Here is a 25,977-nt window from a genome sequence, read left to right as displayed (position 1 = left end):
GTTCCTGTGGCTCAAAAGAATTCATTATTTGGAGATCAGTATTCTGACTCCAAGTCTCTCCATCATTAGGCTAGATCTTGAACAATAACTCACCAGACAGTATCAATTCTCTACCCAAACATTTTCAGAGCTTTGGGGGAGCCAGGAACACAAAATTTCATCTACTATTCTCTGACTTGGTCAGATTACACCTGTAGAATTGTGTAAGTTTCTCAAGCCATCTTTTAGGAAAGAGAACATTCAGAGATAAAGATTATGGGGAAGATTTGAAATCATGCCATAAAAAGATTGGTTAAAAAAACTTAGCGATACTTAACCTAAAGAGGTCACTTCAGGTTGGCAAGGTTTCTTTATTCAAATATATGAAGAAAAGCTATTTAGTTTGAGCCTAAGAAAGCAATACGTAGAAACTGCAAGGAAAGAGATTTCAGATCACTATGAAGAAGATCTTTGTAATAATGAGAACTTTTTTAAAAGTGGAATGGGCTGTTTCAGCAAGTAATGAGTTCCCTGCCATTGATTTATGACCATTTATTTTCAGGGATGTGACAAGTGAAGATTCTTTTTTTCTGGACAAGATGATCATTGAGGTACCTTCCAACTTGGAAATTCTGCAACAAAAACTATTCTTAATTCTCAGAGAAGCCTGGATAGCAGCTTACTGACTATAGGCATCACATATGAATACACTTCCAACAATATTTTCCAACTGGTACTCTCATGTCCTGATGCAGTTAGATGGGCACTATTTACAAAGCGCAAACATTAAGGCAAATTAAGGTCCTACCTACATTAGAAGGGACTCTTCAGAAAATCTGTAACCTATTTATACTTGTGGGAAAACAGATTTTTGTGATTTCATTTACATGCGTGTTACTTCGATTTGTGCAGCTCACAGTCCATCCAAGCCTTCTGTGTACACTGACCCTGTTACCACTTCTCATCTCATGCCTTGTATGTCTCCATTGGAGATGCATTTGTTCCTTGATTACAGCAGCAGATCGTTGTTGACTTTGCTTTTTTATTTTAACCCATTTTACCTTTTGTTTTATTGGACTGTTGAATCCATTCACCTTAAAGTTATGACTCTTAGGCTTGTGTTTTCCTTCATTTATTTTTGTATCAATCGTTATTCCCCCGTCCTCTTTTGTCACTACTTTGTCTTTGTGATTAGTTGCCTTCTGTGTGATTTTCATCCATGTTCTCCCACAGATGACTGCCCTTATTCCGTTCTAGAACCTTGGAACAACCAGAAAATTTGCTATGGAAATTAAAGAAGCTGAGAGAAGGAAAAGCAATGGAAAAAAAGAATTAAACAATTTTGAATTCTCTTTGCCCTCAAGTATAATAACCTGGTCATTCCTCTCCCAGACTTTGCTATTGATGACACCTATGAGAACATTCCTTTCCACCTTTCTCTTAGGATTGAGACATTTTGTCTTCCAAACGCTGGGGATAATTCCTCCTGTATAGATTGTATAGATGCTAATTCCAGAGGAAAATCCTTTATTGCAACCAGATCCTCTGAGAAATATTTGTAATGCTGGTGGAAATGCATTGACAGCTTTTACTTTAGATAATCTTTTCTTTTTCTCTTCCCCCACCCAATTCCTTTCCTCTTCCCTCAATCATATATAAATTACGTAATTTATCCTAAGGAGGATGTGCTCTGTGGTTTTAGGACTGCTTTTGGTTTATGCTCATTTTTGATGCTGTTGAGTCATTTTTCAGTCATGTTCTACTCTTTTTGTGACCTCATTTTGGGTTTTCTTGGCAAAGACGCTGGAGGGGTTTGCTATTTCTTTCTCCAGCTCATTTTACAGATGCTGAAACTCAGGTAAACAGGGTTAAATGTCTTGCCCAGGATTACACAGATAGGAAGCATCTGAGGCCTGATTTTAATTTGGGAAGATGAGTCTTCCTGACTCCAGGCCTGGCACTCTTGGGCCTGAAAGATAGCAGTTTTCTGGATTTAAGTCCCCAAAGCTATTAATCCAACATGTATGATGGATATGTGGTTTTCCAAACAGTATTTTGGTGACTATTCTAATATATATGAACAATTCTTAATAGTAGGTGACTTCGAAATCTGGAAGTCTTGGGCAAGTCAGGTAACTTCAGGCAATTTTGTAAACCTATAAGTTATAGAAGTTCCATCGCTGGATGGGGTGTTTCTGTATCACAAATTCCTGATGAATTGTATATCATGACCAAAAAATAGACACATGTATATTTACATATATATACCTCAGTACTTCAGGTACTATGTAAATGTGGAATGTAAGCTTCCTTAGTATTTTAAAGCACTTTTGTGTTTAATTTTTTAGTCATCGTTGCAGCAAAGCAGAGTGGGAAATCTTAATTTAAATTAAATTAATTTAAGTTAAATGACTGGGTTTCCAAAGACCTGTGATTTTACTACATAGGTCAACACCTTTGTAGCTTTAAGTGACTTGCCTAGGGTCACAGCCTGTAAGTGTCCTAGGAGGGACTTAAATCCAGGTTTTCCTGGTTGTGAGGCCACTGTCCTCTCAGATTGAAAGAGGCAGGCAAGTCATAAAGGGAGTCTAGGCAAGTTGATAACTCCAGTCCTATATTGACAACCCAAAGATATTAGCTGTACTGCTACCTGCTGTATCCCCCAAAGAGGTCAAGGGAAGAGGAAGATGACCCGTATGTACACAAAAGTACAGCAGCTCTTTTCATTCTGGCAAAGAATTAGTACTTGAAGACATTGCTCATCAGTTGAGGAATGGCTGAATTATGGTCTATGAATGTAATGTAACAGTATTGTTAAAAGAAATGATGAAGGGAATGGTTTCAGGGGTACTTGGCCAGACTTGGATGAACCAAAGCAAAGTGAAGCCAGAACCAGAAGAACAATTTGTACGGCAATGGCAATATTGTGAAGACAATGAACTTTACAAAATTTAGGAAGTCTGATCCAAGCAATGGCCCAGCATTTTGGTCAGAAGAATACCAAAAGATAGGAACATCTTGTAACTACTGTTGTTTGTATGTTTCAATAAACCATATTTCATAAAGAATTCTGAAGCAATACTTGTATTTACATTTCTAATATTTATGGCTAAAACATTTCAGAAAATAAAACTTCATAATTCAGAGAAACGATGGAATGGAAGACAAAATGACATACAATTTTGAGGTAAGGAACTTAGGATGTGGTAGGGGTCTTATGAGTAACTGATTCAATTACAGTGTTTATTTTTTTGCATTTGATCCAAGAACCAAACATTCTTTTAACTATCACAAAGCATATTTCAGGTGGATTTGGATGAAATTCCTGTTCACTTTTGCTGAAATGTGATTGTTGAACATTCACTTTAAAATGGTAAAACTTATATGTTTTTAAAACATTAAGGATATTTTTCACAAAAATAATGCCTATTAGCAGACACATTAAAGATGAATTATTCCTGAGTTTGGTTTCTATCACCACCTTTCATTATGAACAACAGTTCCCTGTTGAGAAAAGAAAGATGAAAGTTCCACCCTGACACTTGTAGAGAACTTGCTAAATCACCTGAACTCTCCCCTTGGAGTGGCCTGTGGTGTGCTATTTGCAAAAGGATTAGTAACTTAGTAGTAAGTGGGACCAGGTCTTTAAATCAAATGTGAGCTTATTCCACCTTTATTTTGGAAAACCCTACAACTCATACATAACTTCTTTGTAGCTAGGCTAGCTGTTCCATTCAGTCAAAATCAAGATTTTTGTAAAAGCAAGGTAAAAAAAAAAAAAACAAAAAACAATCTGGATCCTGAGGGGAAAAAGCTGAAACATTTGGAAACTATTATGGTCTATTATCCTTTTCTTAGGAACTCAGGCTTCTTTTGAATGACAATAGGCATCTGACTTCTTTTAGAAAATAAGTGCCCAGGGCCCTTAGGCTACGTTAGTTGTCCCAAGGGACTCTGGCCTTAGAGCTGCCTGAAACCGGACTGAAAAGGGGGTGGTGGCAAGGCAGGACCAAAGCATTGTAGGAAGAGCTCAAGGGGAACCCATGAAGTCCAAACTGGAATGACAGAAACAATGGACCGGCTGCAACAAAAGCCTTTTCTGAGACCATCTGCTGCCTAGTCCAGCTGTAGGGTTCTAGACTGGCTGTAATACGGAGGGTGGGGTGGGGAGAAATTAGGGTTAGAATTCAAATCACTTACAATAAGCTTGCCTGGCCCTCTTATTTCCAAGGCCTACCTAGGAGATGTGACTCCTCATCCTTGGTGTCCTACCCTCCCCCTTTCCTTGAGAGCTCTCGTCTCTCGGTTTTCACTTGTTGTCCTGCCCAGCTGGAGACTTTAAGGAGGCATGAAGCCAGCACTAGAAGGAAACAAAAGGGCTGGGAATCCCTGGTTTCTTACCATCCATTCAGCTAGAAGGAGATCCCTGAGGCCCTAAGTCCCTATCTGCATTTCCATAGAGTCTCTTTAGCCTAAGGTCTGCTTCCTTGGAGGACAGACCTGTGGAGTGAATGCCTTTCGCCATCACCTCACCTCCCCCACTCTCTCCTCCCATCCCCAAGACTAGAGATTCTTGAAGGCTTTACAAAAATCTGGCTGGGGGGGAGGGGGGGAAGAGGCAAATTTAGGGAAGATGCACTGGTGTTCTACCAAGTATACCTCCAAGAAGTATTTAGTTCTTGCCACTAGAGTCCTTGGCACTTTTTAAAAATGGTTCAGTATCAGAAATCGATAGGATTTTATCAGTGGAAATGACATTCAAGAAGAGATGTCACCATCTGCTTTGCCACTGCATCCTAAGGACCATGGGGGTCTTTCCATCTGACTCGAAGCAGGAACCTTCCATACCAGCTGTCTGTCTCCAGTTAGAATGGGAGCACCTTGAGAGCAGAGTATCTTACTTTTCAATTGGTATTCCCACTGCTGATTCCAGTGCTTTATTGTACTGAATGCTTAAAAATGTTTTCTTCATTCATTCGTTCTCAGATTTGTCACTTTGGATTTTATTAGATCTGTGATTTTACCTGTCCATGAGATCAGATTTGTCCGAATATTTGAGATAAAAGTCTGACATCAAAGGGGAAGAATTTATGGCCAAACAAGAAGAGATAGAGAGGCTTACGGGAGATAAAATGGATTATTTTGATTACATAAAATTAACATTTTTTGCAGAAACAAAACAAGTGCAACTCTAATTAGGAGAAAAACAGGAAACTGGGGAACAATCTTTGCACTAAATCTCTGATAAAGGACTCATTTCTAAGATATATAGGGACTGAGTCAAATGTACACAAAAAAGAGTCAACTGATAAGTTGTGAAAGGAAATGAAGAGGTAGTTTTCAGAGGAAGAAATCTAAGCTTATCAATTACCATATGAAAAAATGTTCTAAATCACTAATAGAGAAATGTACATCAAAACAAATCTGAGATACCATTTTACATCTGTTTGTCAAAGCTGGCAAAAAAAGAAAAATGGCAAGTAGTGGTGGGATTATGGGAAAACAGATACGTTAATGTACTATTGGTAGAATTGTGAATAGGTCTAGTTATTCTGGAAAGGAATTTACAACTGTGCCCCAGAAACTATTAAACTCTGCATACCCTTTAACCTAATGAATTTGTTATTATACATATTCCCAAAGTGATTAAAAAATTAGGAAAAGGACCCTTATGTACAAAAGTTTATCACAGCTTTTTTTGTGGTGGCAAAGAACTGGAAGCTGAAGGTCTGCCCATCAACAGGGTATGGCTGGCAAATTCGGGTTATACAAATCTAATGGCATACTATTGTGATGATAAAGGGGAGGGTTTCAGAGAAACCTGAGAAGATGTGTTTGATCTGATGTAAAGTGCAGTGAGCAGAAACAGAACAATTTATTGTTATTTTTAGAAAATTATATTAACATTGTTTTCTTTTTAAATTGAGTTCTAAATTCTCTCCCACTCACTGAGAATATCAATTACAGTGAAATCATGCAAACTATTTCCATATTAACCATTTCAAAAAGAAGCAAAAATATAAGTGAGAGAATTGTCCTTTAATTTGTACTCAGAGTTCATCAGTTCTCTCTCTGAAGGTGGATGGCATGTTCTCATGATGAGTCCTTTGGAATTGTCTTGGGTTATCATATTGATCAGAGTAGCCAAGCCTTTTATAGTTAACTCCAGGCCCAGCACTTTATCTACTTCCTCTTATTGTGTACAGTCATCTCCCCCTTACTCTTATTTCACTTTGCATCAGTTCACATAGGTCTTGCCATATTTTTTTCCTGAAACTATCCCCTCATCATTGCTTATACCACAATAGCATTCCATCACAATCATATTCCACAGCTTGTTCCGATATTCCCCAATTGATGAATATCTCCTGAATTTCCAGTTCTTTGCCACCACAAAAAGAGCCATTATATTTGTGTACATATAGGTCCTTTTCTTTATCTTTGATCTCTTTGGGTCAGTGGTATTTTTGGGTCAAATTGTATGCATAGTGTTAAAGCCCTTTGATTATTGTTCCAAATGGTCCTCCAGAATGGTGGGACCAGTTCACAACTCCACCAACAATCTATTTTTGTTGTTTAGTCATTTTTCAGTTGTATCTGACTTTCTGACCCCATTTTGAGTTTTCTTGGTAAGGATACTGGCATAAGATACTGGCATGGCTTGCCATTTCCTTCTCCAGTTCACTTTACAGATGAGAAAACTGAGGCAAAAGGGGTTAAGTGACTTGCCCAGGATCACACAGCTAGTGTCTCAGGACAGATTGGAAGTCAAGATCAGCTTCTGACTCTAGGCCCAGCACTTTATCCACCAAGCCAGCGAGGCACCCCAGTTTATTAGTGTAGCTAATTTTCCTTATCTCTTCTAGCATTTGTCATTTCTGATAGGTATAAGGTGGTTCTTTTAATTTACATTTCTCTAAGCAGTAGTGATTTAGAGATTATGACTATAAATAATTTTGATTTCTTCTTTCATTAATATCCTTTGACAATTTATCTATCTATATATTGAGGAATGGTTTTAATTTTTGCAAATTTGACTCAATTCTCTATATATTTGAGAAATGGGACCTTTAGCAGAAAAACTATCTGTAAAATTTTTTTATATTACTATATTTCTATAATACCTTTTAGCAAAATCTAGTTTCCCTGATTAGGCCTAGCTTTGCTTTTGCTTTGTCTGAGATCATGTTGCCATCCCTGCCTTTTTTACTTTGCATGAAGCATATTAAATTCTGCTCCAGTCTTTTATTTTAACTGTGTATGTTTCTGTTTCAAGTGTGTCTCTTACATACAAGAGATTGTCGGATTCTGGTTTTTAATCATTCTGTTCTACACTTCTGTTTTATGAGTGAGTTCATCCCGTTTACATTCATGGTTATGATTACGGTGTATTTCTCTCCATCTTTTTTTCTTCTTTTTATCCTCTTTTTATCCTGTCCCTCCTCATATCTGTTTTATTTTTGTTCCTTTGCCCCCTTTAATGGACCCTCCCTTTTATCATCCTCCCCCACGTTTTTTATCCCCTTCCTCTCCTGTTTCCCTATTGGGTAAGATAGATTTCTATATACAACTGATTATGTATATATCTTCTTCCCTCTTTGAACAAATTTTAATGAGAGTTAGGTTCAAGCATTGCCCACCTCTCCACTCTGCCTCAATTTTCCCCTCCACTATAAAAACTCTTCCTTGCATACCTCTTTTATGTGAGATAATTTCCCCCATTCTTCCTCTCCCTTCTCTCTTATCCCAGTGCACCTTCTTTCTTGTCCGTTCATTTTTTTTAAGAGAATCCCAACATATCTGACTCACATACATGCCCTTTGTCTATGTGGGCTCCTTCTAAATATCCTAAGAATGATAAAGTTCTTAGACATTACATGTATCATCCTCCCATATAGGAACATAAACAGTGTAACTGTACTGAGTCACTTATAATTACTCCTTCATGCTTGAATCTTGTGTTTGAATGTCAAATTTTCAATTCAGCTTTATACAATATTGTAAAGATAAACAACTTGGAAATATTCTATTCAGGAATACTTGAAAGTCCTCTATTTTTTCAAATGTCTATTTTTCTCTTGAAGGATTACACTTAGTTTTGTTGGGTAGTTTATTCTTGGATTGTAATGCTAGCTCCTTCGGCTTCTGGAATATCATGTTCCAATCCCCCCATTCCTTTCATGTGGAAGCTGCCAAATTTTGTTTGATCCTGACTGTGGCTCCACAATATTTGAACTATTTATTTCTAACTGTTTGCATTATTTTCTCCTTGACTTGGGAGCTCTAGAATCTGACTATAATATTCCGGAGAGTTTCATTTGGGGATCTCTTTCATAAAGTGAAGGGAAAATTCTTTCAATTTCTATTTTAGTCTCTGGATCTAAGCTACTGGGGCAATTTTCTCTGATAATTTCTTGAAATATGATGTCTAGAATCTTTGTTAGATCCTGGCTTTCAAGTAGTATAATAATTCTTAAATTTTCTCTCCTCAATCTATTTTTCAGGTCAGTTGCTTTTCTGATGAGATAGTTCACATTTTCTTCCTTCTTTTGACTTTGTTTTATTCTTTCTTGACCTCTCATGGTGTCATTAGCATTCACTTCCCCAATTCTAATTTTTAAGGAATTATCTTTTCAGTGAGCTTTTGTCTCTCCTTTTCTATTTGGCCTATTCTGTTTTTTAAGGAGCTCTTTTCTTCATTGAATTTTTGTATCTCTTTTACCATTAGGCCAATTCTGTTTAAAGACTTATTTTCTGTGCCTCTTTCCCCAAGCTGTTACTTATCTTTTCATAATATTCTTGTGTCACATTTCTTTTTCCACTTTTCTCTCTACCACTCATTTCTTTCTTTAATTCTTTCAGAAATTCTTGTTGGGCTTGGGTCCAATTGCTTTTCTTTTCTTTTCTTTTTTTTTAAATTTTATTTTATTTTTAATTTTTTAACAGTTCATATCACATAAAACAATTCCAACTTTTGGTCAGGTGATACTTCTTTTTAAAGCATTTACAATATAGACCACAAAAGAATTTTTTTAAAACATTAACTGAGACACATAATATTTATATATGCTAACTTCACAAGCCCTTGACCTAATTGTCACCACAGTATTACTAATTAAAGGACCCTAACTTGTTGTAGTTGATCTAAAGACCTAAGCCTAATTGCTTAATTTTAGACTTGACCTTGGATGTTCCCCTACCTACAATCTATAATTTAATAGATCTGGTATTAAGCTTACAAACCTTTTGACTACAGGAAATTACCACTAAGAGTAGGGACATTGCAGGAATACAATATCTCCCCAACTTCATGTCAATTCCTGGCAGGAGTAGATTGTCAACTTGCATTCAGTCAGGCTTAGAGTCTGCCAGGTGTCAGTGGGGAAATTGAGTCAGGAGAATCCTACCTCAGCCCAGGCTGAACAGCAGCTCTCCCACCCTTCCCATCAGATCACCTTTTGCAGTTCGTACCAGCATCTCATATGCTTCCTGGCATCATGGATTGGAGGCTCAGACTGCCTTTCTTGCTATCCATACCTGGAGTTACACTCAGAAGAACAGTCAGTTAATAGTCCCATAGCATCTCAAAATAGCAAGTTCCAATAACCAGATTTCAGATATGACTATAATTTTACCTTGGCTAAGGAACATCTTTTGAGGCAAGTCTTAAGTGGTTTACATGCCTTTCTATATCTGTTCTAGTTCTTGATTGAATAACAATCATAAAGTCAAATTTATCATTAATACCTTAACTTTTCCATCAATGCCAAATTTTACCCAAGGTTACCTGCCTCTAGGAAATTTAGACTAAAATTCTTTGCCGCAAACTAAAGATGTCTTTGATTTATTCTCAGTAATTAATTCAGTCAATTGTTTTAATACTAATTGCTTTTACATCACTTTGTAACATGTCTAATTTTTCTCCCCATCACTCCCCTCCCCCTGCTTCCATTCTGATTATTCCTTCCCTCAATGTACCCTCCCTTCTATCACACCCCACCCTTCCCTTATCCCTATCTTCTCTCTTTTCTTGTAGGGCAAGATCAATTTCTATGTCCCATTCCCCGTATTTCTTATTTCTTGGTTATATACAATAAAAATTCTCAACATTAGTAACTAATACTTTGAATTCCAACTTCTCTTCCTCCCTCCCCATCCCTACTGAGAAGGCAAGCAATTCAATACAGACTAAATATGTGTCGTTTTGCAAAAGACTTCCATAATGTTGTGTAATACTAACTATATTGCCCTCTATCCTACTCTATCTCCCTTTTTTAAAAAAAATTTTTATTCTCTCATTTGACCTTGTCCCTTCCCAAAAGTGTTTATTTCTAGTTACTCCCTTCTCCCATTTGCCCTCCCTTCTATCATTCCCCTCTCCCCACTTGTCGCCTCCTCCCCTACTTTCCTGTGGTGTAAGGTAGATTTTCATATCCAACTTAGTGAGCATGTTATTCCCTCCTTCAGCCATAGGTGGAGAGAGTAACTTCACTTTTCCCCTCTCGCCTTCTCCCTTTTCTCCTCCATGGAACAAGATTTTTCTTATCTCTTTTACGAGTTATAGCCTGCCTAATTCCATTTCTCCCTTTCTTCTCCCAGTATTTTCCTCCTTCACCCCTTAATTTTTATTATATTTTATTTTATCTTTTTTTGTGTGAATATCATCTCTTCTGATTCAACACAACCTGTACTCTCTGTCTATATATGTGTATGTGTGTGTGTGAGTGTGTGTGTGTGTGTGTATGTGTCTATGTACAATCCCTCTACCTACCCAAATACTGAGAAAAGATTCAAGAGTTATAAATATTTTCTTTCCATGTAGGAATGTAAACAGTTTAGCTTTAGAAAGTTTTTTTATGATTTCTCTTTCCTGTTTACTTTTTCATGCTTCTCTTGAGTCTTGTGTTGGAAAGTCAAATTTCCTATACGGTTCTGGTCTTTTCCTCAATATGAATGCTTCACAGTCATCTATATTGTTAAATGACCATTTATTTTCTTGAAGTATTATACTCAGTTTTGCTGGGTAGGTGATCCTTGGTTTTAATCCCAGTTCCTTTGACTTCTGGAATATCCTATTCCAAGCCCTTTGATCCCTTAATGTTGAAGCTCCCAGATCCTGTGCTATCCTGATTGTATTTCCACAATACTCAAATTGTTTCTTTCTAGTTCCTTGCAGTATTTTCTCCTTGATCTGAGAACTCTGAAATTTGGCCACAATATTCCTAGGAATTTCTCTTTTTGGGTCTCTTTCAGGAGGTGATTGGTGGATTCTTCCAATATTTATTTTGCCCTCTGGTTTTAGAATATTTTGGGCAGTTTTCCTTGATAATTTCATGGAAGATAATGTCTAGGCTCTTTTTTGATCATGGCTTTCAGGTAGTCTCATAATTTTTAAATTGTTTCTCCTAGATCTATTTTCCAGGTCAGTTGTTCTTCCAATGAGATGTTTCACATTATCTTTTATTTTTTCAAACTTTTGGTTTTGTTTTTTAACTGCTTGGTTTATCTCATAGTCATTCATTTCCCTGAATGAAATTCTCTCTTCAAATGAATTATTTTGTTCAGTGAGCTTTTGAACCTCCTTTTCCATTTGGCTAATTCTGCTTTTTAAAGCCTCCTTCTCCTCATTGGCTTTTTGGACCTCTTTTTGCAATTAATTTAGCCTGTTTTTAAAGGTGTTATTTTCCTCAGCATTTTTTTGTTTCTCCTTTAGTAAGTTGCTAACTCTCTTTTCAAGCTCTTCTATTGCCTGAGCCTGGTTTAAGATCCCTTTGGAGGGCCTACAGGGCCCTTGACTACCTGTGACAATATGCCTTTTTCTTCTTCATCTGAAAGGATGGGGAGTTCACCAAGAAAGTAACCTTCTATGGTTTTTTTCCCCCTTTTTTGGGCATTTTCCCAGTCAGTTACTTGACTTCTGAGTTTCCTCTCTATAACCATCTCCCCTCCAGTTCCACCAAGCCAGCACTGGGGGCTGAGATTTAGATGAGCTGCTCCAATCCCTCAGGGGTCTTGGGGGGGGCAGGGCCGAAATTCAGTGTGAGATTAAGATCAGCTGCTCAGGGGGCAGTTCTGCCACACAGGGATCAGTTCCCTCAGGGGCTTTACGATGAGGCCTTCAACAATGGATGCGGGCTGCTGCCTGCCTTTGGAGCCCTGGTCCGCTGCTGCCTCTGCTGCTGCCACCTGAGGAGGCCTGATTTACAGGGACACCCAGCTCCCCTCCTGGCCAGCCAAAAAGACCCTCTCACTGACCTTTGGTGCCTGTGGGTTGAGGGATCAGCACTGCTGCTGGAGATTCTGTCCCTGAAGCCTGCTCAGTCCTGCTCTTCCCAGTGCCTCTCAGCCACGGCTGGCCTGGGCTCTGTTCTGTGTCTGGTGCGACAGACCTTTCCCATGGGTCTTTCAGGTCACTCTGGGCTAGAAATCTCCTCCACTCCATTATTCTATGGCTTCTGCTGCTCTAGAATTTGTTGAGAGTTCTTCTTTACAAGTATTTTATGGGCTGTGGAGGAAGAGCTAGTGTATGTACATCTTCCTACTCTGCCATCTTGGCTCTGAAATGCCCAATTGCTTTTCTTTAAGGTTTTGGTTGCAGTTGTTTTCACATTGTTATCTTCTTCTGAATTTATGTCTTAATTTTTCCCTGCCACCAGAGTAACTTATTTATAGTCAAATTCTTTTTTTATTTATTTGTTTTTTGCTCCTTTTCCCACCTATTTCTTGACTTTGAACTTTATGTTAAAGTTGTATTCTGCTCGCCTGTGGGTAGGGAGGCACTGTTTCAAGCTTCAGGTTCCTTTGTGTTGCTATTTTCAGAACTACTTGTGGGGGGGTCTGCAAATTTTTGGTTCTTCCAAGGTGGTATGATCTGTGGAGAGATGTGGTCACTGCTCTCCTGGTGTATGCTCTGCTCTTTACATAGGAAGGGTCCCTGTTGCCCTGCATCTGCAGTTTTGCATTCCACTTAGCCCTGGAACATGGCCAGGCTCCTTGTTCTCCTGTAGTCATAAGCCCTAGTGCTCCTTTTTTGCCCTAAAACTGTCACTCAGAAGTGCTTGTGGACAATCAGTGCCAGGTGTACCCAGCACCAGCAAAGGGTTCCCCATAATCTCTTTTTTGACCAGTTCTCTGACCATTTACAGTTGGTGGACCAAGAGCTCCTGAAACTGCTACTGTTGCTACTGCCTCCAGAGTCAGCCACTTGTGCTGTGGCCAACCACACTCTGGGCCACTCTTACCCTGATGTCACAGACCTCTCCTGCTGATCTCCTAGATTGTCTCAGGCTTGGAAAATATCTCATTCTGACCTTTTGTTGGCTCTCCCACCAAAAAAATTTGAATTAAAAGAATTATTTTAAATTGTTTGAAGGGGAAGGTTGGGAATGTTCAGCTGGGTTGATGCCTGTACTCTGTCATCTTGACTCTGCCCTCCTCAGGAGAAGAATTTATTCAATAACAATAGTGCATAGGCAAATACTTTAAAAGATTTTTAGAATTCTGATCAACCAATGACCAACTAAGATTCCAGAGGACTCAAAATGAAAAACATTACCTGTGTCTTGACAGAGAGGTGATGATGGTTCAGGGGAGCAGATTCAGACACAGTACCACATAGTTAGCACTGTGGCTCATAGTAGGTCCTATACATTTGTGTTTTTTGATTGTTTAAGAATGCTTACTACACCAGGCAACCCACTTCCTTTTCAGATAGCTATACTTATCAAGAAGTTCTTCCTTATTTTGGGATTGAAATCTACCTCCTGGTAGCTTCCATTGTCCAGTCTTAGTTTTCTTCTTTATAGCTAGACAGAAAATATCTCTTACCTCCAAGACACATACTATTATCTTTTCTTTTCTTAGAATTCTATTGGAGGGGGAACTTTTTCTAAGTTAGAGATTCTTAACTTGTGGTCCACAATTTGGGGTCTTTTTATTTTCATGAATTTGTTTTCTAAAATACTGCTATATTTGTATTTCAATAATTGATTTCCTCTGTAATCCTATTTATTGTATGTATCTAAAACATTCTAATAAGGAATCCACAGATGTCATTAGATTGCCAAAGAGGTCTATGATACAAAAAGTGGTTAAAAATCCTTAGTCTAGGTAGACTACCTTCAGTTACTGACTTATTTTTTCCTCAAATCAAAATCTGACTTATAATCACAAAGGCCTGAAAGATTCTAGAAATTTTCAAGCTTGTTTTTTATTTTGTTCTTTGGGTTTCTTAGAGACAAGCCTAGGTAAGGACAAGCTCTCTGATCTTTGCCTCTGTGCCCAGTGTGCAGGATCATTTCCCTTCCCCAATATTACTAGGAGAAGTTGATTCTTGTGTTTGGTACCTTCTGCTCTGATTTGAACAATTTTATTCCTCTTTGAAACAATAAAAAAATGAATAAGGAAAGGAATATATATATATATATATATATACATACACATATGTATATATTTAATGTTACAGGAATATAGGATGAATATAGAGACACTTAAAATTTTGGAAGAAAAAATCCATCATATTGATCACAGACATAATCTAGATGCAGAATATGGAAAACTATCTCTGAGAAACCTGATCTAGCTGCCTGGCTGTCAATCATTGATCAATCTACCTAGCTAGGCTTAATAACAGATTTCAGTGTAAAGTGAGAGAGGTTTGTGGTCATGGCTGTATTTCTTCACCTTGGGAAAGTTATTTGCTGAATATGTAATCACAACAAATTAAACACCATAAGGATGAGAATGGTTGTGTTTAGAAAGAAATACAACTCACCCATCATTTCCCTGACCACCTGATGTTTTAACTTTAAAGTGAAGAACTGCAGAATCAGCGTTTAAAGGGATCTCAGTAGTCATCTAGTCCAGTAACAGGATGTAGAGAGGGTGGGGGTGGGGAAGCCCTAGCTTGGGAATAAAGGGATTCTGGTTCAAATCACCTTTCTGACATGTCTATGATTTGGCAAGTCTTTTAACCTCCTTGGGTCTGAATTTCTTCATTTTACAAATGAGGAGGTTGAAGGAGGTGACCTCTAAGGTGCCTTCCCATTCCCATTCCATGAGCCCTCGACTTCAGTGAATTATGAAACAGAAAATGACAACTATTGGTGGTGAACCAGACAAGAGCAGTCACCTAGGTTTGAAACATCCCCCATCTGGTTTGAGGACATGCTCCATAATACTCTTGGTTGCGGTTTCTAGGCTTTGGGTCTCAGTGCTTTATCTCTTCCTATCTGATCTCTTTAATAACTGGGCTTAAGATGACAACACTTCCTTCTCTCCCCAGAGAAGTTTCACTTTTCAAAGTGTTTGCCCCATAGACTCTCTCTAAGTGGCTACCTGTCAGTTTCCATTTCAGCCCTACCTATTTATCTACAGGAGTGCTGACCACTGGCTGACATATTACCTGTATTGATTCTCTAATAGCTGTCAAGGTGGAAAGAAAGACTATTCTAAGACAGACCCTGAGCTCTTAGCTGAGTAGGATCATAAACGCCCCATTAAAGGTTTCATTCAATAACAATCTTTGCCAAAGTAAATGGACATCAGAGTCTCCCACCCCCATGGCCTAATGCAAAGGCTATTATATACAGGCAAAGAGCACTGAGCTGGTGTTGTATCAGTTTCCACATTTTCAAATGATTCCTTTAATGAAAAGCTGCATTCTTTTCAGGTCATAAAATAGCAAGGAAAGCTCTATTCATTTGGCTATTATTGTACATATATCAACTTATTTATTTATGGCTAATGTTGCCATCAGTGAATATCCCCTAGGCAGATTGTTTAATCATCTAATGATTGGTAAGATCCGTTACTGAAAAGCATACATGTTGAAATCTGTTCTGATCTGTACTTTACTGACATATAGAGCTGTGTGTGATATGAAGGAAAATTCAAGTGTGAAGTCAACACATCGGGATTAGTATGAGAGACAGTGAGGTGGAATGGAAAGAGTGGCTGGTTTTCTAGTCAAAAAATTTGCAATCAAGCCTTCCTCTGACACCTCTTAGCCTCCTCTGATCATTAACATCTCAACAGTGATGGACTACTCTCTAAGAATATAAGAGAGCTACATCAGTGGAGGGAGGTTCTCTACGCACCCCTCACCCAAACCCCTGGAATTGTTCCGGAAAACAAGGAAATTTAATTAAATTTTTTTTCAGACACAGGTTTCATGTACTTTTTTCAATTAAATTTTTTTTCACCCCAAAGAACTTTAGCCTTGGCTGTCATTTTAGCCTAAGAATGACCAGATCTTAGTTGCCTACTGTTATAAAATAAGAGTCCTATTTGCATTTTCACCAAGAGAAATAAGAGTAAAGAAAAGAGGCTAACCTGTTTTTCAACCTGTTAGTCATCGGTGGATTCAGAAATAGAATTAGAATTCAGACCTTGGTGTTTTGTGCCCTGAAGGATAGGGTTCTAGACACCCTGAACTAGTAGTTTGCCCTCATCTGCTTCTGGGAATCAGTCTAGCATTGGAGAAAGGTTTCTGGGCTGGAGTCAGCGACTGTCTGGATTTAAAAACTGAAAATGAAAGTCCACAGACTTTGCAAACTACATTAACTCCTCCAGTAGCTGCTGCTGATCAAGCATGTAAAGACAGAGTATGGTACAAATCTGAATGTGGTAGTACTTTCAGACTATCAGCTCCTCTCCTGAACTTCATTCAGCAAACCAGCACCTTCCTGAATCACGTGAATTTCAGCTCCAACATTAGCGGTATGTGTATCATAGGCAATTCCTTTCATCTCTTGAAGCTCAGTTTCTTCAACTATAAAATGGGGGCAATTATGAACCACAGGACCTACCTTACAGGGTAATTACAAATGTAGACATGGAAGAGATTTTATGTTGCTGTTCATTCGTTTTTGAAGAGGATCTATGACATCTTGGATGTTGTGGATGTCAAGGATCTATGATATCTTCACTTGTACCTCAGCTGGATTTCAGTGAGGCAGAGTTGCATCATCAGCTTCACTTTCTCTTCCAGAGTCATCAAATTCCAGTGGTGAGACAAAAGTCAAGATGGTCCAGGATACAGTGGATAACCTTGGCATCTTCAATGTCTGAGCAAACTCTAAGTAGGTTTGGTTTTCATCCACTTAATTCTGCCAAGCAGTCTTCACATGCTTGGGGTAGATATTCCCCTAATGGGTTTGAGGCGTGTAACTGTCAAGAGATTTTGTAGACCTTAAAGTTCTGCATAATTGTAAGCTGTGATTGTCCCTTGTCTACTCACAGCCATAGCACCAATCTCAAGTTGCCTACTTTTGTCAGCCTTTTCAGCTTTTTCCTGGATAGGCTATGGAGGTCAAATGTCTTCCCTTACATGATCCCTACAAAACTCTTCCTACATGATCCCATTTTCCTAGGATCTGAGGTCCCTAGGGGAGATTGATTTGGGGCTGCCTGTGGAATTGCTAATCAAGCAAAAAATTTATCTGCTTACTATGTACTAGGTACATGCCCTCTCCTTCCTCCTTCTCATAACTCAAACCACCATTCATCCTGCCTGGGTTGTGATCTCAACTCTATTACTTGACTCCTTCCAGTTTCCTCATCTATAAAATTAGAGAGTTGGACTAATTCCCTTCCATTTCTAATATTCTAGGATTCTATAAGCATGCTAATCAAAGTAATGATACTAGCTCACATTTACATAGCACCATTTGGTTTATCACACAAAAGAAGCATCATGTTAAAACAAATTTTACTGTGAACTTGACAGATATCAAGAAACATGAACACTCTCCACAGACCCTTTTGGCAGTTATTGACCCATTTTAAGGATAATGTAAAAACATTACATGCATAAAATAAGACATAGAAGATTGCAAAGGAAACCAGTTCTATTATAAAGATGCATTTTTTCCTAACCAAATTCTTGGATTTCCTGAAATCCTAGACTAAGAACCTTAGAAACTGAGGCCAACACAAAGTGGGAGAGAGATGGCAAAAAACCAAGCAAACAGAGGCAATAAAGACATTGCAGATAACTCTGATTTGAAAGGACAAAGGAAGGATCATTCCTCCCACGTCTCTGTAGTAAGCTGGTAAACTACAGGTACAGAATGAGGCATACATCTTCCCCTATAGTCTGTCTCAGGATTTGTTTTGTTTGAGTGAACAAATATCGTTCCAGGGTAAAGGGCTAATGGGGAGTAGGAGGGGTTAAAGAGAGGTGAGATCAAATGAGATAACACAAGGAAAGTGCTTTGCAAACCTAATGTGCTAAGTGTCACAAAAATGTTAGCTATTATTACCAAGTGATATAAAAGAAATGTTAAAAGAAATTGATGGTGATATGTACAGAGATATAGATCTATAGAGAAGCAAGCATAAATAAAGCATTTAAAAAGAAAAAAAGTCTAGAAATTAGTGGTACAAAGAGAGGAAGAACTGAAAATTAATGTCTCCTTATGCCAATCCTGGCAGCGAAACCTATACAACATTGATGCTTGACATAGCTTTGGACCTGGGCCATAGGTATGGATGAAAGAGATCCCTACAATGTCTACTATAAACATAGCGACCCAGAACCTTTCCTAGAAATTGTGTGTGTGTGTGTGTGTGTGTGTGTGTGTGTGTATGTGTAGAAAAACCAACATTTATAGTGGGAAACTGAGGGAACTGAGGTACTAGGGGCTATACAGACTCAGGAATTCTGATTCTGAACCTAGGTCCTCTGACTCCAAATTCATTAGTCATATCACTGTACCTTTCCTGAAGATCTAAGTTTAAACTCTGTCAGGATTCTGAGCTCAGCTTTGTGAGGTCATTAGACACTAGACTGCTTTCTTTGCTCACTGAGAGGGGCTGGGTTAGAGCACCATGCTGTTGCTCTGACCCAGTGGATTGGAGCCCATCAGGATTGGGCTGACCAGCACACAAACTGTGTCCACAGCCTCTTCCTAAAGCAGCAGTGAAGACAGAATCACTCCAGGTAGAGGAAGAGTCATTTGAGCTCGAAGGACTCCCCCCTGCAGGCAGGCACTGTCTCAACCCCCTGAAGTCTGGTAGCACTTACAGTCTGTACCATTCAGTTAATTTCCAAAGGGACATTAATAGCTGGTTGAGATGCAGTACCCAACTAAGATAAAGTACTAATGTACTTAATCGTTCTAAACAATTTTCCCATTAAACTTAATACCTTTTTAATTAATGAGCATGGAAGGAAGACCGGTGGACTAGAGAAGCTGGTTCTTAGCTGGCTGTAGGGGAACGGAATAATATGGGAATTTTTAAAAGCTTGGCCATTGAAGTACTTACTGTGTGTACATTGAGGATTTTCATTTCTGGCAGCTCCAAAAATTTCCTGGTGTTCTTTGTTTCTTTCTAAGAAGTTTTTTCTTTCTGATGAGGAGGACATTTGCAGTCATAAACATCTAAACATGTAAATTTTCATTTTAGTGGTGATTTCAGTTAACTTTCATTTGATAGATTCACCTAAAAGTAGTCCTATAGGCTAGCTAGCTCATGGCCTAGCTATAATGTGACAGAGTTTAGACACAGATCTACATGAAAAGGTACAGTGGTATGGGCACTGAATTTGGAGTCAAATCCTGCCTGTGTGACCCTAAACAAATCACTTTGTGGACCTCAGTTTCCTCATCTGTAAAAGGAGAGGATTGGCCTTGTCTAAAATCATAGCAGAGCTAAAAAAAATGAAAGAATGAATGAATGAAAAAATAAATAAAATGAAGACTAGTAAAAGATAATAGTTCAGACTCAAACTTTCATGGAGAATAGCCGAGCCTTCATTATTTCTATGATCCCACTTAGCCTCTCTGGGACTCAGTTTCCTCAAATGTAACTAAATGGCCTCCAAGATCCCTTCCAGCTCTAAAACTATATGTAATTTTAGGAAAGATAATTTAAAGCTTCTCTCCATGATCCTCTGATCCCATAAGCAGTGTTTTTTCTACCACACAGGATGTTTCTTGACTCTGAGTATGTTTTCCAGTGCCACGCTACCCATCTGAGACTTCAGATCTGTGCTCCTATGGCTATCTAGTTCAGTGATCTCAGTGAATTTGCTATGTTACCCACCAGGCCCTGATGGCCAAATCCTCGGAGGCACTCTGGGAGGCCTGTGGGCATCCCGTGTATTTCTTATTTAATAAGAAAACAAGTTCTTTTAGGACAGCTAGTTTGTGTAGTGGATAGAACACTGGGCCTGAGGTCAGGATGACCTGAATTCAAATTTGACCTCAAGATAATTACTAGCTGTGTGACCATGGGTAAATCATTTAACCCTGTTTGCCTCAGTTTCCTCATTTGGAAAATGAGCTAGGGAAGGAAATGGCAAACCACTCCACTATCTCAGAGTCACCAAGAGTTAGGACTGAAACAACTGAACTTAAAAGTTCCTTTGCTCCTATTTCTGATCTGTTTGTGGCACTGAACAGCAACAGCAACTGCTCTGGTCCCTAGAAAAAAGAGCTGCCCTAACCTCACTGTTATCTTTGAAAGGCCTTCTTCCACTCTCTAGCTCTCGGTCGGCTTCTCCTGTGCTTTACAAGTGACTATTGGATTAGTTAAAGCTTTCTCAGAACACTTGATTGTCCAAACCTGATGTCTGGAGATTTTTTCCTGGCAGTGATTGATCATGGGAGCCTCCCTCCCCCCATCCTCTGGCAGGAACTCATAGAGAAAACACTCCAAGGAAGCTATAGCCCATGCAAGCCATCAATTACATTCATGGCCCAGCTGTTCTTCTGGTTGCAGCTTTCTGGTAAACCCTGACTGCTTCCAGCAGGCCCATGAACAAAGCAGGATACAAGAAAGCTGTGGGAAATTGGTGAGGACAGGTTTTTACTCCAGTGCTCCTGTGCACTCCCTAGTGCAAGTGGATTTTATTGAATCTAAGTTGCACCTGGGATTTTAATGCAACAAGAAAATGGCTTTATATAATAATGTAGAGAATAGGATGGTGTGAGGAATTCCTTGAGGCAGCCAACTTATATGGTTTATCAACTCATTCTTAGTTTTGAAAAACCACCCCACATTTGTCATTCTTGATTTAAAAAACAAACCAATCCCAAATTGTTTTGGTAGTTTGGTCTTTCTAGAAAATTCTTTGAAGGAAAGCATTTTCTAACTTTGGAGTCGGAGAACCTGGGTTTAAATGCTGCTGCTGGTGTTTCCTTAGCTTCCCTGGACTGCATATTTCCTCACCTGTAAAATGATGAGGTGGGGTTAAATAGATGGGTCTCTGAGGTGTCTGAGTATATGAAAATAAGCCTCCCCTAAAAGCATGTTCTAATGCTTCTTCACTGCACTGTGGTGACCCTGGATTCTCAAAGGCTACAGTACCAGACTGTAATCCCTGGCAAGGGTTACCTATCAAGTGCAAAGGCTTCCGTTACAGCCCCAAGCAACAGTCAGTCTACCTAGATTGGTTAGAAGTTCATGCAGTACTAGCAGGCTGGCCCCTAGGTGACAGAATATTTCAGCCTCAGTCCCTCCTGCATCAGCTTACCTAAAACTGGAGGGGTTGCTTGCCATCTGCTGTCACAGGATCTTGGAGAAAGGAAAAAAAATGATGTGACTACATATCCACTTGATTTAGCATAAATGGGAAATGTGAGACAGAAGTGGGAAAAATATGTGAAAAAGGACAGTCAAAGGGATAAAAAGAAAAGATTATATTTTAATACAGGTTAACAAACCAATGCCTATTGCACAATTAGCGAACATTTATTAAATGTCTCTATGAGCCAGGCTTTATGCTAAGGGCGCTTGTACAATATTAGTGAACCTATCAGTGAACATTTATTAAGTGCCTACGAAAGATTAAATGCAGCATACAGTGATAGCCAGGCTCTTTAAAAAAACGAAAGTAGTATACAAGTGTACAGGAACGAACTAAAGGAAATAAAAACTAGGATGGGGAGAAAGATGGGAAAAAAGCATAGAAAAAAGCTTATTTTTACAAAAGGAGGAAACCAAAGAAAGATGTAACTTGAAAGTCCATCTTACCTTGAGAGAGTAAGAATCCTGGATAATGCAAATCCTTTTATTAAGGGGATTTGTTCTGTGAAGTTTGGATTCAGTCACAGGGCTACACTTGAGGACCTAGAGGGCCACTTGTGGCCTTGAGGCCTAAGGTTCCTTGCGCCTGGAACTTAGAGAAAGGCCTGAAAGGACCCCTAAAAATAAATGAGGGACTGAGAGAACTTCTTAGTGATAGACAAGTGAGCCTCTTCTAAATGAGACAATCAGAGAAAAGCCTGTAACAAAAATAGATAAGAAAGAAATGGAAAAGAGAAAAGTATACACAGAATTTAACTATGGGATGAAGTAACAGAGCATGACTTCTTCACCTTCTTTCATCATGAGCCCCTCTGGATATTGTGTGAAACCTATGAACCACTTCTCATGTTTTTAAATGCATAACAAAGTACATAGGATTACACAGGAAACCTTATTGAAATATAATTATCAAAATATACATTGTTTTCAATAGGGAGCCACTTGAGTTGATGAAGCAGTGAGTAGAATGGTCAAATATGTACTTTATTTTATGTACATATATCATATGTATATTTTTTAATAAAAATTTTTTTTTTAAGTTCCTAGATCTCAAATGAAAAATTTCTGAAATAGAGTGAGCGTCTCTCACAGTATTTATCATGAGACTTCTGTAACCATTCCTCAGGTCTTATCTAGAAGTAATAACCACCCAAGAAATTATGTTTTGACGGTTTATATAATTTTGTATTTGTGCCCACTAGGATAACAGTTCCCAAATTCTCAACCTAGGCACATTCCCTAAGCACAAACTAGACAGAAGTAGATTCTTCCTAACTTATAAGTCCCCCTCACTAAACTACAAAAAGGACAAAGTCTGAAAGTTCAACATGATATGAAAGAAAAGTAGAAATTTTCAAAAAATGGAAGCACAAAGGAAAATTCAGCTATAAATGACTATTCTCTGATTAAAATATGGAATATATCACAGCGCATAACTGATACAAAATAAAATTAGTCTGAAAATAGTCTGACACTGAAAACACTATTGGGGAAGATATTCCAAGATCTCTCTCAGTGTGAAAAGAAAGGGGATCATTATTGTTTGCAGCCTAAAGTAAGATGTCTTCTGGTTCTGACACCTACCCAGGAAGGCTTTTTTAAAACCTGGCAACCCAGTGAGACAATGGCATCATCTCACCAAAAGCTACTTTGGCATGTTGGCAAGCACTTGGTCTAGATCTGTGACTGCATAGGTGTAGGGAACTCCTGGTGAGAAAACTCCTTCTACCAGTGAAAATCTGCAATTATTCTGCAACCTAGAGTTTAAAGAGTTGCTTTGAGCCATTGAAGGATTAAGTGGTCACAGACAGAAAGTCAGTACTACAAAGACAATTTTCTCTCCACTGTTCCAGGCTGACACCTGCATCTGCTGTGCTGCTGAGTCAAACATTTCATTTTACTAAATAGCAATAGTTACTATTACAAAAATTACTAATATTACAAAACAGAAATAGTTCACTAGTATTTTCTTTGTTGGAAAGACTAGTTTGTATGAATAAATGAACCTCTATTCTAAACTTACCCAATTCCCATTTCACATAAACAAATATATTGAATCTCAAGAGAAAAGAAATCGGTTACCTGTAATTTTAAGAATAACTTCATCTAGCAGGAAATTTTATTTCCCTGCTCACCTGTTTGGTGGCTGCATTACTCTGCTGATGCTAAGATGGTCCCTAATTATCCCTATTAATTCCTTTTCATTAGTTTTCCTTTCCTTATATTGCACCAACGTGCACTTCCTTTAGCCTTCCTCTTGTCTTGTCCAATTAATGAATTTAGACTTTCATAAAACTAGATCCATAAAAACCATGTTCTCCCATTTTGGGGCTTTTAGGAACAGAATACTCATTACATTGGGTTGTAGATCTAGTAGGGCATTTCCTATGGTACCTATAACAGAAAAGAAAAAAACCCTGGTGTCATTGGAACATTATGAAAAGGTCTAATCAGTAAAATTTTCTGCAAATGCCTGATTGGTAGGATTAACCAATATAATTGTGTAATGAACTATTTCTGGAGGCAATAATAACGCTAACTAGCATTTACATGCTGCTTTAACATTTGCAAAGTACTTTCCATATATTCTTCAATTTTGGTGGGATATTCTCATTCGAATTCTTCAAATGGAGGCTGGATAACCCCTTGGGTGTTTTATAGAGGAGATATTTCTCTAGGTACACTTTAGACTAAATGACCTCTCAGGTCCCTTCTCCACTCTGAGTCTGTAATTCAGTAATCGTACAAAGCATTTATATTGCTTTTAATGAACAATCAGAAATTTGAGGATTCATGGGAATAACAGTATTTAAAAATTTTTTTGGATTGGATCTATGATGTCATTGGTTTTGGGAACTCACAGATGCGCTGACGCATGCCATGTTACTGATGCACAGCCACACACTGGTTTTGTCTGTTTGTTTGTTGACAAGTTTGTTTTATAGTCTTAGTAGCTCCAGGTACTCAGAAGTTAATTAATTCACCCAGGGTCAGCAAACCAGCATGTATTTTAAAAGGTTAGGTCATATAATACTTATCACATAAAGTTCAAACAATGTTCAAGTATGAGGGTTTGGGGTTTTTTGGGGGGGTCATTCATGTACTGTAGTAACTTTGAGGGCTCCAAATAGCTGAATATTTGTAGAATGTTTCTGGCTTTAATAATTTGCTGTTTCAAGGCTAGCTGATGATCAGAGACAATTCTGAGATAAAACTTGCGCTAGCACCCAGGTCTAAGAACTTTCAAGCTTAAAGATGTTTGAGAATACTCTGTTAAAACACAGAGGAAATTTCTTTTATCCAGCTCATTTAAAAAAAATGTTAGCTCAGGTTTACATAGTTCTTTTCAAAGTTTGTAGACTTATAATATTTCATTTGGTTTTCATGAGATAGGTTTTATTATTATCTTTGTTTTAAGAAAAGAGAAAGGTCAAAGATCCTGAATGTCAGCATTGCCAAACCTTTTCATAGGAATGGGCCTACCTAAAAATTTTTAAATAAGATGTCCAAGAGGAAAGATAGCATGGTGTACTGGATAAAAGATTGTTCTTCAAATGAAGATGACCGGGTTCACTCAAGTCTTTCCTCTGATGCGTATTAGCAGTATGACGCTGGGCAGATCACTTAACCTATCAGTAATCGAATGTCCAAGACCCTTACAGTTGTGGATGAATTGTAGATGTGTACCAATAGTAGAACTGTCATACCTGAACATTCTCTGTGCCAAGAAATCATTATTCCTCCCTTCTGCTCCCTCTCCTCCCCCATCCTACAAAGTAATCCTGAACTTTGTGACTTTGGGCAGGTAACAGGTATACCTGAGGATACTTCATTCTCATACTCTCACGCATGCTTTTAATACTTGGTTTACGGAGGAGAATGTCACAATCTCCGGAATCCCAGGCTTTCCTATTCAAAGTATAAAACCTATCGTTCTTAATTATTTCCACAGCAAATTAAAGGAGACTAAGATTTCATCTCGGCATCCCAGCCCCCTTCCACCCGGTTCCTCTTTCAGAAGGGGCAAATATCTATCTTAAACTGGGCCACAGAAACGTAGTCCCCAGGGAAACAACTGAGCAAACTCTCGCAGGTCCCATTCAGGAGTGGACAGCAGATGCTCCAGCAACAGGGCAGCTGGCAAATTACTGCACCCTCTTGGACGTCTGCGGTCCCTGAGACCCAAGGAGCAGGCTGCCTGATGTTACCTGCCCTGCTGTGGCCGGTCTGCGCTGGGCTATCCATCCGCGGACTATAGCTCGCTGTAAGGGCGGCCGCACGCTGGCCGGACTGCTCGCTCTGAATCCGGGGAGGGAAAATGCCGAGGTCCCCTGCCCGCAAGAGGCGGCAGCTCAGTTCGCCTCATCCAGCCTCCAGCAGCCCAGCTCCTGGCCACGGCTCACGGCATAATAGCCCATCGATTATCACCTCTCCCGCACCAGTGTGGGGATTTCTGGAGGAGGG

General features: G+C 38.8%; 1 protein-coding gene and 1 long non-coding RNA gene across 3 annotated transcripts in view; one reads left to right on the top strand and one right to left on the bottom strand.

Annotated features, from left to right (window-relative positions):
- Nucleotides 1-1,095: 1,095 nt before the first annotated feature.
- LOC140501329 (uncharacterized) lies at nt 1,096-25,977 on the bottom strand. Its single transcript, XR_011966136.1, has 4 exons — nt 25,722-25,977; nt 21,461-21,501; nt 19,249-19,364; nt 1,096-1,279 (listed from the first exon to the last, which is right to left on the bottom strand). It is a non-coding gene; the product is annotated as an uncharacterized lncRNA (long non-coding RNA).
- Nucleotides 18,776-25,977, top strand: part of SLCO5A1 (solute carrier organic anion transporter family member 5A1) — a 395,111-nt gene continuing 387,909 nt past the window's right edge. Inside the window, exon 1 of one of the 2 annotated variants that reach the window (XM_072604807.1) lies at nt 18,776-18,922. The gene's annotated coding sequence lies outside the window, so the exon portion shown is untranslated. The remainder of the gene's footprint in view (nt 18,923-25,977) is intronic. The other variant, XM_072604803.1, reaches the window with a different exon arrangement.

Source organism: Notamacropus eugenii, chromosome 4 (assembly GCF_028372415.1).
Source record: "Notamacropus eugenii isolate mMacEug1 chromosome 4, mMacEug1.pri_v2, whole genome shotgun sequence".
Taxonomy (NCBI): Eukaryota; Metazoa; Chordata; class Mammalia; order Diprotodontia; family Macropodidae; genus Notamacropus; species Notamacropus eugenii.
Note: the sequence above shows the minus strand (reverse complement) of the source record. Positions and strands in the feature narration are given on the sequence as shown.